A 17,075-nucleotide genomic window follows, 5' to 3' on the forward strand; every position below is an offset into this window, starting at 1 on the left:
TGTTCTTGCTTGCTGTGTGGTTATTTTCCCGATCCGGTGCGATTTTAGCGATTTTTTTCATTTCTGAGTTTCCACTACTAAAGAGAGAGCACTTGCTCTCTCTTTAGTAGTGGAAACTCAGAATTTAAATGCCATCTGCTAATCTGCAGGTAACGTGTGCTCCTGCTTCTTGCTCGCTGGCTCCACAAAACCAATCGCAACTGCACAATAATCGCTCGCTCATCAACAAACACTGTTGACCTTTACGCTTCGATATGACCGGAAACTACCAGGTTTAATACGCGACGTGAATACAGTATTCAAGCTTAATTAGCGACCGCATCCGCGCAACAATGCAACACTTGCTATGGGAGAGATGGTACTGTTTCTTCTAGGTCAATCAATCGGGAAAATGATATTCTCAAACTCCTTAATAATTCATTAAGAAAATACAAAGGAAATTAATGTTTAATGAGTGTTTGGAAATCGGATGAAACACTGCTTAGTATTTGCATCCTTAATTTCTCCTTCAAAAATGATTTTGTTTGAGAAGAAATATCAAACATTCGACACAGTGTTTCATCACCAGATGAAACACCTCGAAGTTCGTCAAAAATACTCCGCTGCGCGTCGTATTTTCAACTCTCTTCTCGGTGTTTCATCTGGTGATGAAACACTGCACCTCATGTTTGATATATTACTTGAAGCCCTTGAAATTTTCAAAAAGATCCAAATTCCCCTAGGATCACCGAACATATACAAATTTTATGGCGGAGCTAAAAAAAAAAAAGAGCTGCAGTGGAAAAAGTGAACAAGAACATGTGCCACATTTCCTCTTTTAAAAGTGAAAATCAGGAAGTTTTGTGGACGTTTCACTTTGCAGTCATGCAAATCAACGGCAAGGAATGTACAAGAAAGTGTGCTGCAATTTGACCTATTGTTGTTTTTCACAGTTCTGGTCAAGGGCATCCAACGACTGTTTTCTGTCAGGAGCCGATGTTCGGAGAAGCAAATTTTGCCTAGAATTTTCTTTCTGACTTGGCTTAAAATTTCTAGATGACCATTCCATTCATGTACGATTTCGAAGCTCATCTAATCTTGCTAATAAGTTCCCTACGATTTTCTGAAGTTTAATTTTCATATTCACTCCCCGGGTCAGGTTATTTTTCGTAGCGAGTAAAAAGGAATCCTACAATTTTCGGATTCAAAAATGTGATGAAAGAAGGAATCTGAAAAATTATCTCCTTCGTTATACGTTAAATTGCATCTAAAATTTTCGGGAAAATTTTCCCTACAATGGTCGAACACTGAGATACAAATTTTATAGCGCCACTTAGAATGCATTTCTCTATAGCCTGTTCCAAGCGTTCAGATAGTGGAGAGCGGTGCGTAGCCTGCAGAGCAGGCGTTTTTTACGTTTTTTAACGAAAACTCGGAGGTACTATGATCGTGGCCGCCATCTTGAAAAGCAACCAAAAAGACTAAGGGGGAGGGGCGGTGGAAACCCATCTACCTCTCACTTAAAAACACTTTTTGACTCGTCCCAACTCTCTGGTAGTATTAACGTCCAAGATGGTGGGACAACGTTATCCTGAAAACAATTCATGGATCTCGCCCCAAAATACGCCTGCTTTGCAGGCTAAGCGGTGCGAAGTAAAGAAAGCGATGAAAAGTAGAGGGGGACTGGGGAGAGAGGTGAGGGAACGCTTGTAAGAATTTTTAACAAAAGTGCGTTCCGGTATACCAGATCCTGGTATACCCTCTGATTGGTTGATTTTGACAGTTTTTGTCAACAGTGGAGCGTCTTCGATCACAGCGAGAAATGCGATATGGCGGTGATGACAGACTCTACGTCCCGTCCAGAATTCGAACTCGCAACAAACACAGCGCTGAGTGACTTTCCAAACGTGGAGGCTAAACGCGAAGAGCAAAGAAACTGTTTAAAACACGTAGTCGGCAGGATAGATGTCTTCGCAATTTCGCCGACTGGCTTTGGAAAAAGACTTATTTTCCAGCTTTTTCCTCGAATAAAGCGTGCGTTGGAATGAAGGCAGGATAGAATGCCATTTACGATTGTTGTGGAAACTCCCTTGATTGCCATCATGAAAGACCAAGTGAAACATTTGAACAAAATCGGAGTAGCAGCGGCAATGATGGGAGAAGATGTGGATGAAGCTGTTAAAAGTGGAAGCTGTGAAATTGTATGATCCTTAAAAATTCACATTTCTTTAAAGGCGTACTGCAGTCACAAATCGTGGTTGTCTAAGGAATGGACCAAAGGACTTCAAAAGGAAAGCTCGGAAAGCAAGTTACAGCTATCGCTATTGACGAGGTTCACTCAAACACCGAATAGTAAATTTTCCCTTCGTTTGTTGGGCATTTTCATTGCTCGAGTTAACGATCTGTATTGAAACGTCTTTCTATTGAAATGAGCGATATTTGTTTGTCACTTGATTCATAATTGTTATGTCACGTACACGCTGAAATCATGTTTTAAAGCAGTAAATAAATTACTTCTCCCGCTCTCTGTTGTCTGAAAGTCTTACATTAGGTTTTTAGTACGATTATGTATACATAATATTAATTTTTGATCTGAGAAATTTTGATTTATTCGTAAGAAAAATAATAAATGTATGGGGCTGTAACATCAGTCTTGATTGATAAGTGAAGACCACCTACAGCTGATGCGGTCTGACTGGGCGGAAGAGTCTATTTAAAACAAATCTAACGGGCGTTCCCTCTCTCACCTCTCCTCCTCCCTCGCCTTTATTTTTTCGCGCTCCTTTTTACTTCGCACCGCTCCCCACTATCTGAACGCCTGGAGCAGGCTAATTTCTCTAGAGCTAAAAGTACTTTATGAATAGCTAAAAAGTGTTTTCAATGTATTTGAGGAAACAGTCGTCGGGTTAAGCCAGATCAAATGGCCGGTAAATGAGCATCTCCACTACAGAGACACTGTAATGACGTTTAGGTGCATGAAGGGCCTGGCCCCCACATACTTGAAAATGACAGCTAGAGCAGTAATAAAACTAAAATTTAAAGGAACTAAGAAACTATAAGCAGCCGGTCATTCAACCGGTGCATTAACATAAGTCCGCAGATCGATTAAAAAAAGTCTTGAGTATTTTAGTCAATATGAACTTTAATATTACATAATGATTGATGCTGTGGAAATTTTCTTTTTATCCATTTTATCTTTTGTAAAAAAAGATTTTTAAACGTCATTACTTTTAACTTTATTTCATTATATTTAGTTAGGCCTCTTGCGTGATGGCAACCCTCTTGTTTGAATAAAGGTTGAATAAAGCGTCGCCAAGCGTTCATGGTGGTACGAGGATCATTGCCGTAAGCCGCTAGTTGCTGGCACGTTTCCTGCTTCCCAAGTGTGGCTTAGGGTGGCCATATTGGCTGTATAGCGCTGCGCGCAGGGACGCGACCAGCGCCCTGGACGCGACGACTTCTAGAACGCGGTGGCTGATAAAGGACTGGAACAAGAACGCCGTCGTTTGCGCGCGAAACGCGGCTGCAAACCGCTCTTTATCAGTGTGATTCTTTGGCAATTCTTTCGCAGAAATATAGCCATGGCATCATTTAAGAAAGTCCAAGAAATGCTTTGTTTGTGCTTTGTTCGACAGCATCACCTCCACTTCTTCGTTGACGCTTCGGTTTGTCATCGCTTTCATCCGCTGATGAACCTCTTTTCACCGTCTCTGACAGCTTCTCCATCGCTTTTAGTCTAACATCTTCCGCTTTAGCCCGATCGTATTGACTTTTTTTGCTAGCTGTTCCCTGTGTTTCCTGTAATTCCGCTTCGCCACTTTCCTCCGACGCGATGATCATATCCAATAGGTTTTCTAGTTCCGTTGGCTCATCGGGAGTTATCCCAGTTGCTTTTTCCTCCGCTAGAAGTTTCCTCTCATGCTTGTAAACAAGGATTCCCACGTGGTCTCGGACTGATCGCTTATCAACCCTGAATTTCAGCACAGTGCATTTGTTCAAGGTGTCTGCTACTTTTTCCCACATACTGCTTCTTTTTGTTGACCCTTTCTTCGTTGTGTAGGGATTTACGTTGACGACTTTAATACTGAACTAAAGGGAAGCATAAAAACACACGCAGTTTAATAAAATTAAATTAAATGATACAGGCTTAAAACTGGCTTTTAGCGGCAGATGAACGCAATAAATCGAGAATGGCAACGGTACAAGAGACGAGAAGAGTATGCAGAAGACTCCTGCATTCACTATTTGCAGTTTTAGCTCGTGACTTACTTGCAAGCCTTGCTCGAAGTCGAAGTCGAAGGCTGCGCATTTTATAAGCTTCGTACACCTGGAAGAAATTTAAAAATAATCAAAATCCTTCCATCTCTGCGACCTAAAATGTCGCCAGAAATTACGTCCAATGATCCTAGAGTGCTGATTTTACATGTTTAGAGGAATATGTCATCATTTAATTTAAGCACAGGAACAAATATACTCACGTTTGGTACGTCAAACTCGCAAAATCCACGTCCTCGACGCGACGCATTCTCGTCCCCAGAGCCAGTCGGTTTAATTTGTACCCAACCGACTGTAGCGTTGCAGTTGTGTCCTCCGTTGCAGTTTGGTCCTCTCACCTATCAACCAATAGAATGGGGTTTTATTTCTTCCAATCAAAGTGCGTTGTGATCGTGTCTTCTTCATGTGACTTCCCAACTAGGGGAGGACTGTAGTATGAGTTTTGTTCGTTTCAGTGTCCTGATCGTGTGGAGGACTTGTGTATGAAACACTTTTGGAGCGTTTTCCCTGATGGGTTTTGGAGAATTTTACAGAAGTTTGAGGTTTGTTCGAAACTTTCCTCGGTCAACGCATATTTTCATATGTTGGAGAGCTAGAAAGCCTGGGGCAAGGATGAAAGCACAATCAGAGACTTCGAAGAAGGACAGTAGCAACAAGAATGTATTTTCGAGCTGCTGAGGTAAGGTGTTATTCGCAGTACTTTCAAAGGCGTTTTTATATGAGGATTAGAGTCATGGTACAGATAAGCTCAAGCTAGGCTAGCTCTTGTCTTGTTTTTATAGATCGTGAAGTTGTGAGCTTTTTTGATTTTGCTGCAAATTGTAATTTAAGTTACTGCTTAAGCTTATTCACCGAACCGGGCTTGAAAAATGACCGTAACAAGAAAAAACTGAAGCATTGTTCATGGGGATTTTGAAGTCTTCCTTTAGAAAATAATATATAAACACTTGATTTAGAAAATAATAACCTATTTCAAAGTTTAGGCTGAAGAGTTTCCTGTATCATGAGGGCCCTCAAAGTAGCAAATTTTATTTAGGGATGAGTGCAGTCATTCAGGCAGCAGACTGCATGATTCCCTGAAAGTAGCTAAGAATAATAATGTGGAAATTCAATGTGGATGTGTTTTGCTTTTGATTTGGAAGATGATGCTGTTAGACTTTTTTGGATCAAAATTCTGCAAGAAATGTGAGCACAGTTTAGCCTGCTTTCAATTTTTTATTTGGCTAATTCTCCATGGACACCTCTGGGATCAGAAAAAAGGGTCTGTCTTAAGGAGGTCCGTCTTTTAAAGAATCATATAAAGGAAGTAGAGGGAAGTAGGGACCAGCTCTAGCGGTCCAATTTATGGTGTAGCAAGATGTCCGTCAAGGGATTTTGTATTTTAAAATTTAGCATGAGAGCTACAGTACTCCTGGACTTACTATCATGCTGAATTTTAATATAATTATACAAAATATGTAGAAAGAGGTCTTTTTGTGGATGTGAGGGCACATATGTCCCTAGACTAAATTTCAAATACTTTCAATTAATATAGTTTCACGTTTTTGCATTTCTGTATTCAGCCCATCATTAACTGTACGTGTTTGTTGTCACTTAGTCTTCTGTCACTGTTTCAAGGCAAGGTTGCTTATTAGAATTTTGCCCTATCAGAGCCTCTAGAAGGTGGGCTATTTCAATACTACGGTTAAAATGTTAACCTGCAAAGAAGTGTTGATACCAGTGGGGTTAATTTTTTCATACTCACACATTGATTATGTTGTGGCCTGCTTAAGGCAGCACACAGAAACTTTTGGCATACAGTAAAACCCCATTACTCAGAACCTGGATTTTAAGAGCCTGTTAGGCAAAAGTGAGCCAGTTAAGCCCCCCTTCTATGCTGTATATAAGAACCTGTTTAGCCTAAAATTTGAAACAGGTTCTTATCTAATTAAGGAAAAAATTCTGTACACTTAGGTAAATATCAGATAAGTCAGCTTTCAAAATTTTCTTTGGAGACATAGGTGCCTTGTCACTCCAACTGAAATTTATATGCCAATGAGGTCAATGCTTTAGCTCCTTATCTGGTCATTTTTACATAACTTCTTATTTGGTATGCAAATTTTTTTTTCTTGGGAGGGTGTCTTTACAAACTGTCAAGGCCACCACATTGTCACTGCATGACCATTGTGTGACATAGCATCTCATGAGAGAGTTAAACATAAACTCATCTGAACATTGTACCCTTTTGAAAGACTTTCGTAACAAGAAAAATGAGTACCATTTTTAAATTGAGGCTGTAACTTTTCAAATTCCACCATTATGAATCAAAGTAAGCAAGTTAGCCATTCTAAGCAGGTAACAATAAGCGTTATTTTCACGCACCCCTGCCCCAAGCCCTCTGCCCCCCAAAATAAAGTGAGACAGTATTACGTGACTGATTTGACCTAACCAGAAATTCCAAAAATTATTGTCGTTCTATGGGTCATAAAACACTATTAATGAGCAGTACATTTCTCAATTCTGGTTCTTAAAACTAACAAAGCAAATTTAATTTAGGTTTCATTTTTGTTTGATATTGCATTTAAAGCCTTTCTAACTGTCCTGGTAAACATATATATAAATTTTTTTGGAGGTGGTGATCTAGAATGAGCAAGGAATGGCATTTCATATGCAAAGCAAGAATTGCAATAAGATAAAAAGAGACATTGGTCGTCACATTTTAAACGTTTTTAACTTCAACATAAAGCAATGACAAACCTCAAAGTAACCCATCCTACCATCGTTTGTAAAATGCAGTGAAAAAAAGTGCCAATGATAGCTTGAGAGACATCTTTATTCAATGGATGTACACACACACACACACACACCCACACTAGAGCTCTACACACAGAGAGAGATTTGCAATCACGTTTTGGAAGGGAAAAAACTCATCAAAAGGTTGAAACTTCAACAAAAATTAAACTAAGAAAAACCACAAAAGGTACTCATCATAGCATCTTCTGAGGGAGACGATGAAAAAGCATATTATGCTAGCTTCAAACACGTCTTCATTTAATCACTGCCTTTGCTTAATGTGCGTTATAATTAATAATTTATAGTGTTTATCACCATAACTAAAAACAATGAAAATTTTCGGGGGAGTTTTCCCTTACATTTGTCTCATAGGTATTGATCTAAAATAATGTCTAGGGTCAGGATTTGGAGAGCAAAACACAGCCCCCCACCATGAAGTTCCAGGAATACTCCCCCCCCCCAGATTTGTCAGTAGTTAATAATAAGTATTAAGTACTAACTTATTATTGATAGTGTACATTTTGTGAACAGAAAATCCCGGAGGGGAACTGCCTTATATTTGCCTAATAGGTATTGGTCTGAAATAGGTCTAGGGTCAGGATTTGAAGAATAGACATCACACCCCCACCAGGAATTGCTAGAAATACACACAGGAGGAAAAATTGAAGGCATTTTATGAACTGGGCCTGTCTTTTGGCAAGCCAGTTAATAATAAGCTGACCCACTATATACTCTTAGCTGTATTGCATTTTTTTTCATAAGAACCTAAATAGTCTTAACTTGTGTTAACTACACGTATATGTACCATTTCTATAAGAACCTTTTTAGGCTAACTCTGTCTCGAATATAAAACGCAAAAACATTGTCCACAAAATTTGAAAGGTGCTAAAACCGACACCAGAAGCCTATTACCCTCCGAAGCTTTCTGTGAACTAGCTTACAAATCATGTCTAACCCAAAGCACCTCTATCCCTTGTAAAAGTTAGGAAAAATGGCTGGCAGACTGCAACTCTTGTGACTTTGACATGATTGATTGGGGTAAGTCATATACCCTTGCTTTTCTATATACCAACGAATCTAAATTACGTGTTTTTCAATTTAAATTTCTGCATAGAAAATTGGCAACACACTGTTTCCTTTTAAAAACTGGAATCAAATCTAATGATCAATGCAGTTTCTGCTAAGAAAGCTCGGAAACTCTTTTGCACCTCTTTTGAGAATGTCCTTTGGTTAAATCCTTTTGGAATGAAATTGGTAACTGGATGAAAAACAGTTCTTGCTTTCTTAACGGAGAATTCTCCGTTTTCTCTTGCATAGGCCTAGTGAACGATACTACAAACCTGCTTTTCCATCATGCACTTTTAATCGCGAGGTATCACATCTATTTCTCCAAACAAAAAGGCCCTAACCCTTCATGGGAACTCTTTTTTCAAACCATTCTAAATTGTCTTGATTATGAAAGACGTTATGCCATTTAAACTGGGATTTTAAGAAAATTCAATGCAAAAATAATGGGGAGCATTTATCTGGCAAAATGATCTTTACTCATTATTTCCTTTGTCAAGATGTGCAGAGAACAGCAATCACGCTAACTCTCTAGAGGCTCTTTTGATGTTCCTAGGCGGATAATCAGTAAATGTGCGTAGTGCATCTGTGTGCATGTGTGTGTACATGTGTGGGTGCGCATGAGTATGCAAGAACTACTTAATAAGTTACTTTGGCTACTCTGTATTATAGATCTGGATTGTTTAAGTAATTCGTGTATAGTAGCAATGTAATCATTTATTTATATGCTTTGTAAGTAATGTAAATCAGTGATGCAAATAAATAAATTTAAAAATAAACTTGGAAAAATCTAGGTTCTTATTCGTGGGGGCAGTATACATTGCCATTCTTAGAGTTACCAATGTTGTGAACTGTCATGCTGTACAGCCAGCTCCTATATCCATCCAAGACATGTGATCCTTGAGTCACTATGTATCAGATAAACAAGGGTAAACAAGGTGTATTATGAGTAGTGTGAAAGAGGCAGATAAAAAGGACTTTGATATCAAACAATTATTTTTAAGTAATGTACAAATGTAGCGACTGTGCAGGCTGAAGACCTTACACAAATGTACTCATACAGAGTACAACAAAAATCTACACTGCTTGGTTTGGTCTTTTTTATGAAGAATAGTGCACTGCTAGAGCACCATGTTTACAGCTGAATTATGCTAAAATGTAGATTTTTCAATAGGTGAGTTAGATAGAATCCACTCTCCTTCGCTGGTTAATATCCAGTATTAAATTCCTTTATTATTATCAGCTTTTTCTGAAAAAATTTGTGAAACTTTGTTTCTGTAACCTAGCCTCCCTCACAGTATTTTTAGGAGATTTGTATATCCTCCCTTCCCACAAAACGTCTGCATACCCAACATCAACATTTCTGATTTCCATTTTTTTATTCATGTGTTACATGTAACCAATCAACAATGAGAGGTATTATGTTAATTTTTTCCAAACTTTTGCCTTAAGAGTTGTGGGCACTGTGTAGTGAGAAAAAAGCAATGTTACTCTACTAAGTGTGACAAACTCTTTTATTCAACTTTGATTTTTTGTTTCCTTTATGTAAAGTGGAATTATACATGTATTAACAGCAATTCTGCCAAATTTCATCAGGTTCTTATAAGTGGATTTTGATATTTTGTCATTTGTTAACACAGCCTATGAAAGTCAACAAGAGTACTGTATGTACAGTATGCCCAAAACGTGTGCAAGCACTGAGATCACCACATGATAGGACAAAGTGATGAAAACCGAATAAATTTGTTCTGACAATTTCTGGGCATTTTTCTCAGCTTGCTCTCAATTTTTTTCTTGAAAATTCCATTAATTAGCTTCAATGTTCTCTTGATAAAGATGTATCAGGGAGTTTTTTAGTGCATGCAGCTTTATGTAATAGAAAATGTATGTGCTCAACTTCTTGAACTAAAAGCTTCAAGAAACTCTAACAAATTGAAAGAAAAAAACTAGAATCCATCAGAAACGAGATCTGTGCAATTCACGAAGAATAAAGTTGTTGAGATTGGAGGGGGAAACATTCAAATCACACAACAAAGCAAACTTCAACGACAAAGTCCAGACACATGGGCTTCTTATACTTCTTAATAATTATACTTCTGAAGTTCAGAATTAAAAACAGACTTCTGCCAATTGCTGTTTTGTCCTGATATTACAAACTCACATCTTGTCATTATTTATCGTGAGGCTATCTTTGTTCATTTGTTTATACTACTTCTAGACACTCTCTGTAACTGTATAGGTACATGTAATAAAAGTTCTCTCGTCCGTGAATTTTAGAATGTTAATGAAAAAAAAACAATTCTTGAGTTATATTTTCTTTTTCTTTTCATTTTTTGTACAGGCATGAAAGAAAACCAGGGATTAAAAGAAGCAAACAAAGGCTTGGATTAGCTGGTAAGCTTTATTGATATGTATTTTCCCTGTAAATATATATATGCACTAGTGGTTAAATATTGTCCTTTGTGTAAATGTTGGTGTGTATGAAAATGCATTAGCAAAGGACACTAACATTCACTACTAGATAAAGTCGCGGTAAAATGATTTATCGCTCAGAATCTTGTACCAGGGTAATAAAACATCTTGGTGGCTGTTGATTGTGTGCAAGAAGTATTTGGAAACTGTGCAAAATTTCCATGTGGTCACATGCAACAAAGAAGGTCTACCAGGAAGAAAATTGTGCATTTTTTCTGGAGACTGACTTTTCACAGAGGACACTTGTTGTCATTAAATTCTCAACAACACCAAAGCTCTCAGAGACTCTGTACAATTTTATGATTAGTGTAACAATAGCAGTCTGGCTTAATAAGGACAAACTCAGTCTTTAATGGCCGCCTCAAAGCTGCTACAAAAGCACCTGTTTTTTAGGCCAAGTGGTTTACAACTACAGGCCTACCATGACACCTTTCCTTCTTTCTTTTTAAAAGAAAAAATGAAAATAAAAAAAATTTCATTGCACAATGGGCACTTAATAACTAGTGAAAGCCCAACAACATCAGCCAAAGCACTGAACGCAGAACATTTTGAACAAACAAAGTCAGCTGTTTCAAAAGGCAACGTGTTCAATGTCTAAGCAAGAAAAAAAAAGAGAAAAAACCCAATTTTTCAACTGTCTCCTTCAATCATCAGGTGTAGTCAAGCACAATCTTTTAAATAGCCAGGTGGATTTGACAACCAACCTGGGCCCATTTCTCAAATGCCCCGATAATTAAAGCTCTTGTTGTTTACATGCAAGATAGAGGTTTCAATAGTTTTACATCTAACATGATAAAACTATCACTTAGTGAGACAAAATGAAGTAGTTTGCTGTCCAGGACTGGTGCTCTTATTCTTTTTATTTTGATTTGAATATTTGATTTCGGGCCCGAAAAGTTACCGGGACTTTCGAGAAACCGGCCACAGCTCTAGTGATCCTATTTTCAACTGGCTGAGACTTGTTAAGTGTTATGCATAGAGGCTGGGCCTTGCTAGATAGTGCAACTGGGGTTTTGGTCGGCTGGCACTGGTGGGAATGACTGACCCTCTATTGGCTGAAGTCCATGGAGTTTCTCTGGAGAGGCTGCCAAATCCGGGGGTTGCAGGGCTACAGAGAGCCTCTCTAGGTTGTGAGCTGTTGAATGGCTGTCTGCTCCTGCGGAGGATTCTTCCATCTTCTGTCTTTACGTCATAGGATCGCATATCTGCTAGTTCTCCTATTTCTGTTTTGAACCATGTCTGGCTCTTATCACGGGGAAGTGGCATTACTCTGACTGTCTCGCCTTTCACCAATAGTAAGAGCTGCTTGAAGGTGGGTTCGTGTACATTGCCCAAACATGTGCTGAGCTGGCGAGGTGTTAAGCCCCTCTATTGGGGTGTTTCTTCAGCTTAGCAGAGAAAGAAAATAACCAGCTTCTGATGTTTTGGCTTTCTTGATTAAGCTCTTTGCAGTCTCAACTGTGTTTTCTACTCGTCAATTGCTTTGCGGTTAGCCCTGGGAGCTGGTTACATGCTCAGTCCCAGATGATCACAAAAAGTTCTCAAATTGCCACTTAGCAATTCATTAGGTGCTCCATGTGTGACAAAATGTCTCTTAAGTTTCTTTGTGATGACAGTTCTTGTTTTGCTGTGTAACTAATCCATTTCGAAATACCCAGAGTAATAGTGTACTGTGCAGAGATAATTCTTGTCATCAAGAGTGAAGATGTCAGTGGCAACTTTCTCCCAGCCGGCCTTGATGTTGGGTAAGTGGTTGTTTGGTCTAGTTACTCTGGTTACTCTGAAGTGACATACAGACGTCACATTTCTGGGTGTAGTCAGTGATTTCAGCATTCATGCCTGGCCAGTATACTGTCTCCCGTGCTCTGCATAAACAGCCTAGCAACCCGATATGGGAGTCATGTAGCTTCTGCTTGATCTTTTTCCTCAGGGTCTGCAGTATGATGCATCGCTGGCCCTTGAATATTACACCATCATGTACTGAGAGCTCATCTCAGATTTCAAAGTACTGTATTTCCTAGAATAATAGCCGTCCCTTGATTAGTTGCCTGCCTCGAATTAACACCCCCCTTTGACAGAAATACTTAAAATAATCGCCTCCTTTGAATAATCGCCCCTCCCCTGCCCCTCTCACCATCTTCTCTTCCTTTTATCCCCCCCCCCCCCTGTCAAACTGAAGTGCAATGAGATTCAGCAAAACTGATCAGTGACGATTCAAGCTCTGAAAATATTAGTCAGGGAACTAAATTTGGAACACTTTAAAAGCACATGATCAGTTTATTTGGCATGATTATTTTTTTGATTTAATGGAAAAATAAAACAAAATATCATTTTTTAGGACACGACTGCCAGTGAGCAATATTGAGATAATTGGCTCCCTCAAATAATCACCTTCTTTCGAATAATTGCCCCCTTTTTGTGTGAAAAAAGAAATATTATTCAAGGAAATACAGTACTGGTGAATGGCTGCTGGTTGTTCATCCTTTGTATCTGGGACGCCATCAAAGATTGCTTTCTTTACAAACGGTAGAGTTGGATCACAAGCCGTCTCTCTCTGAAGTTCGTTAAGCTGGTGGTCTGGAACAGGAAGGAAGTGAGTGGCATTTATGCACTCCACCTCTGATTTTGAGACTGATCACTCATAGTCCTCTGAATAAGCTCTTGACAGGGTATCAGCTAGCAGCGTCTCCTTGTAGCATATTTCACAGTCATATTGTTGAAGCCGCAACAGTAGGTGCTGTAGTCTCTTGAAAACTGATACCAGAGTCTTCTGCTAAATGGAGACTAATAGTTTGTGATATGTCCAGAGGATGACTTTCCGAACATACACATGGTGGTGGTTGTGTTCCATGCCGAAGAGCTGAAGACCTGGGCCAGCAATTCCTTTCAAATCTGTGAGCACTTCCTTTCTGCCATTGTGGGTGCTCTGCTTGCATTGGCTGGCCTAGCTGCACCAGTACAAAGCCAGGTCCATCTCTAGATGCATCTCCTTAGCCTTCGTTTGGGTCACTCTTACTGAATTACTTGAGTACTTGAGTACAGCTTTAGAGACAGCATCTTTAGTTTTCTCAAAGCCATCTTCCTGTTCGTGAGTCCAATATCACTCAGCTTTCTTATGTGTTAGATGGCACAGTAGCTCACACAGTTCTGATAGGTCTTGTAGGAACTTAGACAGATACTTCACAAGCCCAATGAATCTCTGCCGGTCACTCCATCTTAATAAGTGCTTTGACTTTTTTAGGATCTGCTTTAAGCCCATTCCTTGTCATTACATGCCCGGTGAATGACACTTCGCTGCACTTCAAATGGAACTTCTTCTTGTTCAGCTTGATATTTCTCACTCTGCAATGATCAAGGAGGTTCCTCAAATTTTGATCGTGCTCAAGGTCAGGCTTTTCATCAGTGTCCCCCTGCCCAATGATGAGTAGAAGCACCTAATGAAATTAATTTGTAGACAGCAAGTTCTACCAACCTCTTCTAGTCCTGCTACAAGTGCAAGGTCGTCTGCAAATCCAGGCTTGGTAAGATCTCGCATAGGTTGTCTTCTGCTCTGACTAGGCTGATTTGGTAAACCCCACTTATTTAGGCTGTCGGGGAACAGATGCAGAAAGTAGTTGAGCACAATAGTGAAGTAACAGGAACAAGGGTGTAACCTTAGTACCCTGCTGTATCGCCAAAGAATGTGGTTTCTTCTCAGGACCAATTGAGTAGCCCAGTTTCCTCATATAGTGACTTTGACTCAGCAGCAATTGGTTAAAGTTGAAGTGGAAGTGTGTCAGATATTGCGTACCTGCTTACGTGTTCAAGGCTTTCCTGCCTACGATTTCCACCGCACCTTACCAATTAACGCCTTTATTATAGACTCGGTCTTATTTTGCCACAAAACATATTCAAGTTTAGCAAAAAATTTAACCCTTGGAAGGGCTAATGGCAGAAAGATGACCATTGCTTTTTATTTCTTTTGTTCTCTTAATGGAACTCAAGTTCAGATGAATTTGAGAGGTTTCTTGATAGGCAAATAACTTCTGCTCTATTATATTGAATTCACGGCTGCTATGTTAGAAAAAATCTGAAACATCACACATACTGGAAGAGTAGTGTAGGATATTACAAGAGGCCGTACCTTACAGAAAGTTCTTTTTATAGGTCTTTACTGGAAAATTTTGATGTTTTTGGATCCCTAGTTGATTATGGGAGGTGGTCTCTTGCAATGTAAAAGAGTTGTCGTCACATGGAACTTATCATTAACAGTTATGTTATGGGGGAGGGAGGTAAGAGGCTGGGTATTTTGATTTTGTCAAATACAAAATGCAAGTTCCATGTTTACTACATTTAGTGGTGGGTCTAGAGGTGGGAATTTTCAGCCACAGGTGGATAAGTCACTTTTGTACCCCATTCTCAAATGCTTCAGCCCACCAACCCCATACTGCCAAATGAAGTATCAACAGGTCCTAATATTGATCCATTATCTTTGCAGATTTTGTACCTAAAGATGCTCTATTCAGAAGAGAGGTCAGGTTTTCCATGGACAGAACCCTGTCACAGAACAGTACTTTCACAAATTAAGGAACTAGAAAGAGAAAACAATTGCGTCATAATATTTGGTTCAGTAAATCAACGTTTTGTAGTATTGATATTAACATTAGGAAAGAGCATAAGGGTAGGGATCAAATCATAAAGATCTGTAAATGTTTACTACTTGTCAGTACGATGGTAGGCAGTCAAAAGGAAAATAATTGTATCTTTACTTAAATGTTGAGCTCCTCATAAGAGTCAGGCAATTTTCAAAGATGCACCTTGTCTTTTTAACCAACTTTTATTAAATTGCTCCAAATTCAAGATGGTATTTTTTCTGAAAAATAAATTTATGGGCGTGATTCCTCAAATTTCTTTCATTCATTGTTCATTATTAAATCAAGTGTCAGATAATTAACAAACTTAAGGCAAGAATTCATACGGCTGGGGTATTTGCTCTCCTCACCATTTATCCTGGAAGAGACTTTACATGAAATGGTACTAATTGGGAAGGCAAATGCTAGGTGCTTTCCTTTTTTATTTGCTAGCATTTTTTACCTTTTTGAGACATTTTCCTGAAATTTGTATCCTACCCATGAATGTCAACCATAAAAAAATTCCCTATTATGGTTTATCATGGCGTCTAGGATATAAAAGATATGGGAGTGTTATATAATGATTTATGGTAACTCCTACATGGAAACCTGGACCCAAGTTAGTTTTTAAGTTCTTAACCGTATTTCATTCAATAGGAATGTTACCCAAGCCCAAGTTAAATAAATAACTAGGTTTGAGGTTACCTAATAGTTCCAGGGTTGTCACTAAGATTTCAAGTTGCCGGGTAAATGCCACAAGTAGGCGGGGAATCAAACGGCTAGGGATTTCTTTTGATTCTATTTTTTCTTCTATTTTTGTATGAAAGTAGCTGGGGACCACATTCATAGTAGCCAGATGAGATCCCCGGCCTCCCAGCTCTTAATGACAGCCCAACTAATACACTGTAAACACGAACTATTATTATCATTATGTACTTGGGATGGATTCCTTCAATTTAGATCTTAGGCGGGGTTCTCCCTCGTCTTCAGTGCATGGTATAAAGCAACTAAAATAAATGTGCAAAATTAAGTGCTCATTAGTATGGTCCGATTTTATTTTGTAAATTGGTATGTTTTGTATAACGTCTCTTCAGCAGTTGTGCATGTGTTGCTATTATTTCTACGTATCACCGTCACAAAGGCTGGTGAAATCACGTACCAAACATATTGTATTAACTTACTGGGAAAATGGCATACAATGTATCACATAGATTTTTTTTTCAGCTATAAACTGAAAATTTAAAAGAAAATAGCATTCTTTGAATGAACAGATCATGAACTTCTCCTGAATCAATTGTCCTCCTCTCATATTTACAGTATCTGGATGTTTGCCTATAGATGCAAACCTGTGGGGAATGTTATCTCTATTGCACTTCCTCTTCTCTCAGGAAACAGGGGTATCAAGAAATGAATGAGAAAGGAACGATTTCGTATTAAGACTGACCCAGAGCCAGTTTTGTAAGGGTTAACTAGCTGCTTTTATATTCATCTATAACTGGGGGTTTGACAGTGCCTGTGGTGGATGGCCATTGTATTTATAACGAGTCCATCCACCCTTAAATAGGTCCCCTGCATGCCCTCGTACTCTTCTTGACCACAGGCTGTAGGTTGGTGGGGAAGCTAAGTTAGCACTGACTTTATAGGCCCCATTTATATGAAGAATAATTGTCCCGGGAGAAAGGTTCTCTCTTCCTTTAGCGATCAATTTTCTGAGAATAAAACTGACCCAAGCTTGTCTAAAGCAGCGGTCGCGCATGCATTCAAAGTGTTCGTGTGGAGAAACGTTGACCCCCTACAATCGAAAGGGTGAGCGGTCTACGCGCGGCACCCTTAAGCCGAGCGTAAATTTATAAAACGTTGGCGCTCAGGGCGGCTAAAGAAGGAGAGTAACCCTTATACCCC

The 17,075-nt window shown here is 39.1% G+C and overlaps 1 long non-coding RNA gene across 4 annotated transcripts; it reads left to right on the top strand.

Moving 5' to 3' along the window:
- The first annotated feature begins 4,549 nt into the window (after nucleotides 1-4,549).
- LOC140935262 (uncharacterized) lies at nucleotides 4,550-16,203 on the top strand. Of its 4 annotated transcripts, none has more exons than XR_012165182.1 (3): nucleotides 4,550-4,933; nucleotides 10,433-10,485; nucleotides 15,041-16,203. It is a non-coding gene; the product is annotated as an uncharacterized lncRNA (long non-coding RNA). The 4 variants fall into 4 exon arrangements; XR_012165183.1 differs by lacking the exon at nucleotides 4,550-4,933 and adding an exon at nucleotides 5,284-5,515; XR_012165184.1 differs by lacking the exon at nucleotides 4,550-4,933 and adding an exon at nucleotides 5,894-5,916.
- Nucleotides 16,204-17,075: the final 872 nt, after the last annotated feature.

The sequence above is a fragment of the Porites lutea genome, chromosome 4 (genome assembly GCF_958299795.1).
Source record: "Porites lutea chromosome 4, jaPorLute2.1, whole genome shotgun sequence".
Classification (NCBI taxonomy): domain Eukaryota; kingdom Metazoa; phylum Cnidaria; class Anthozoa; order Scleractinia; family Poritidae; genus Porites; species Porites lutea.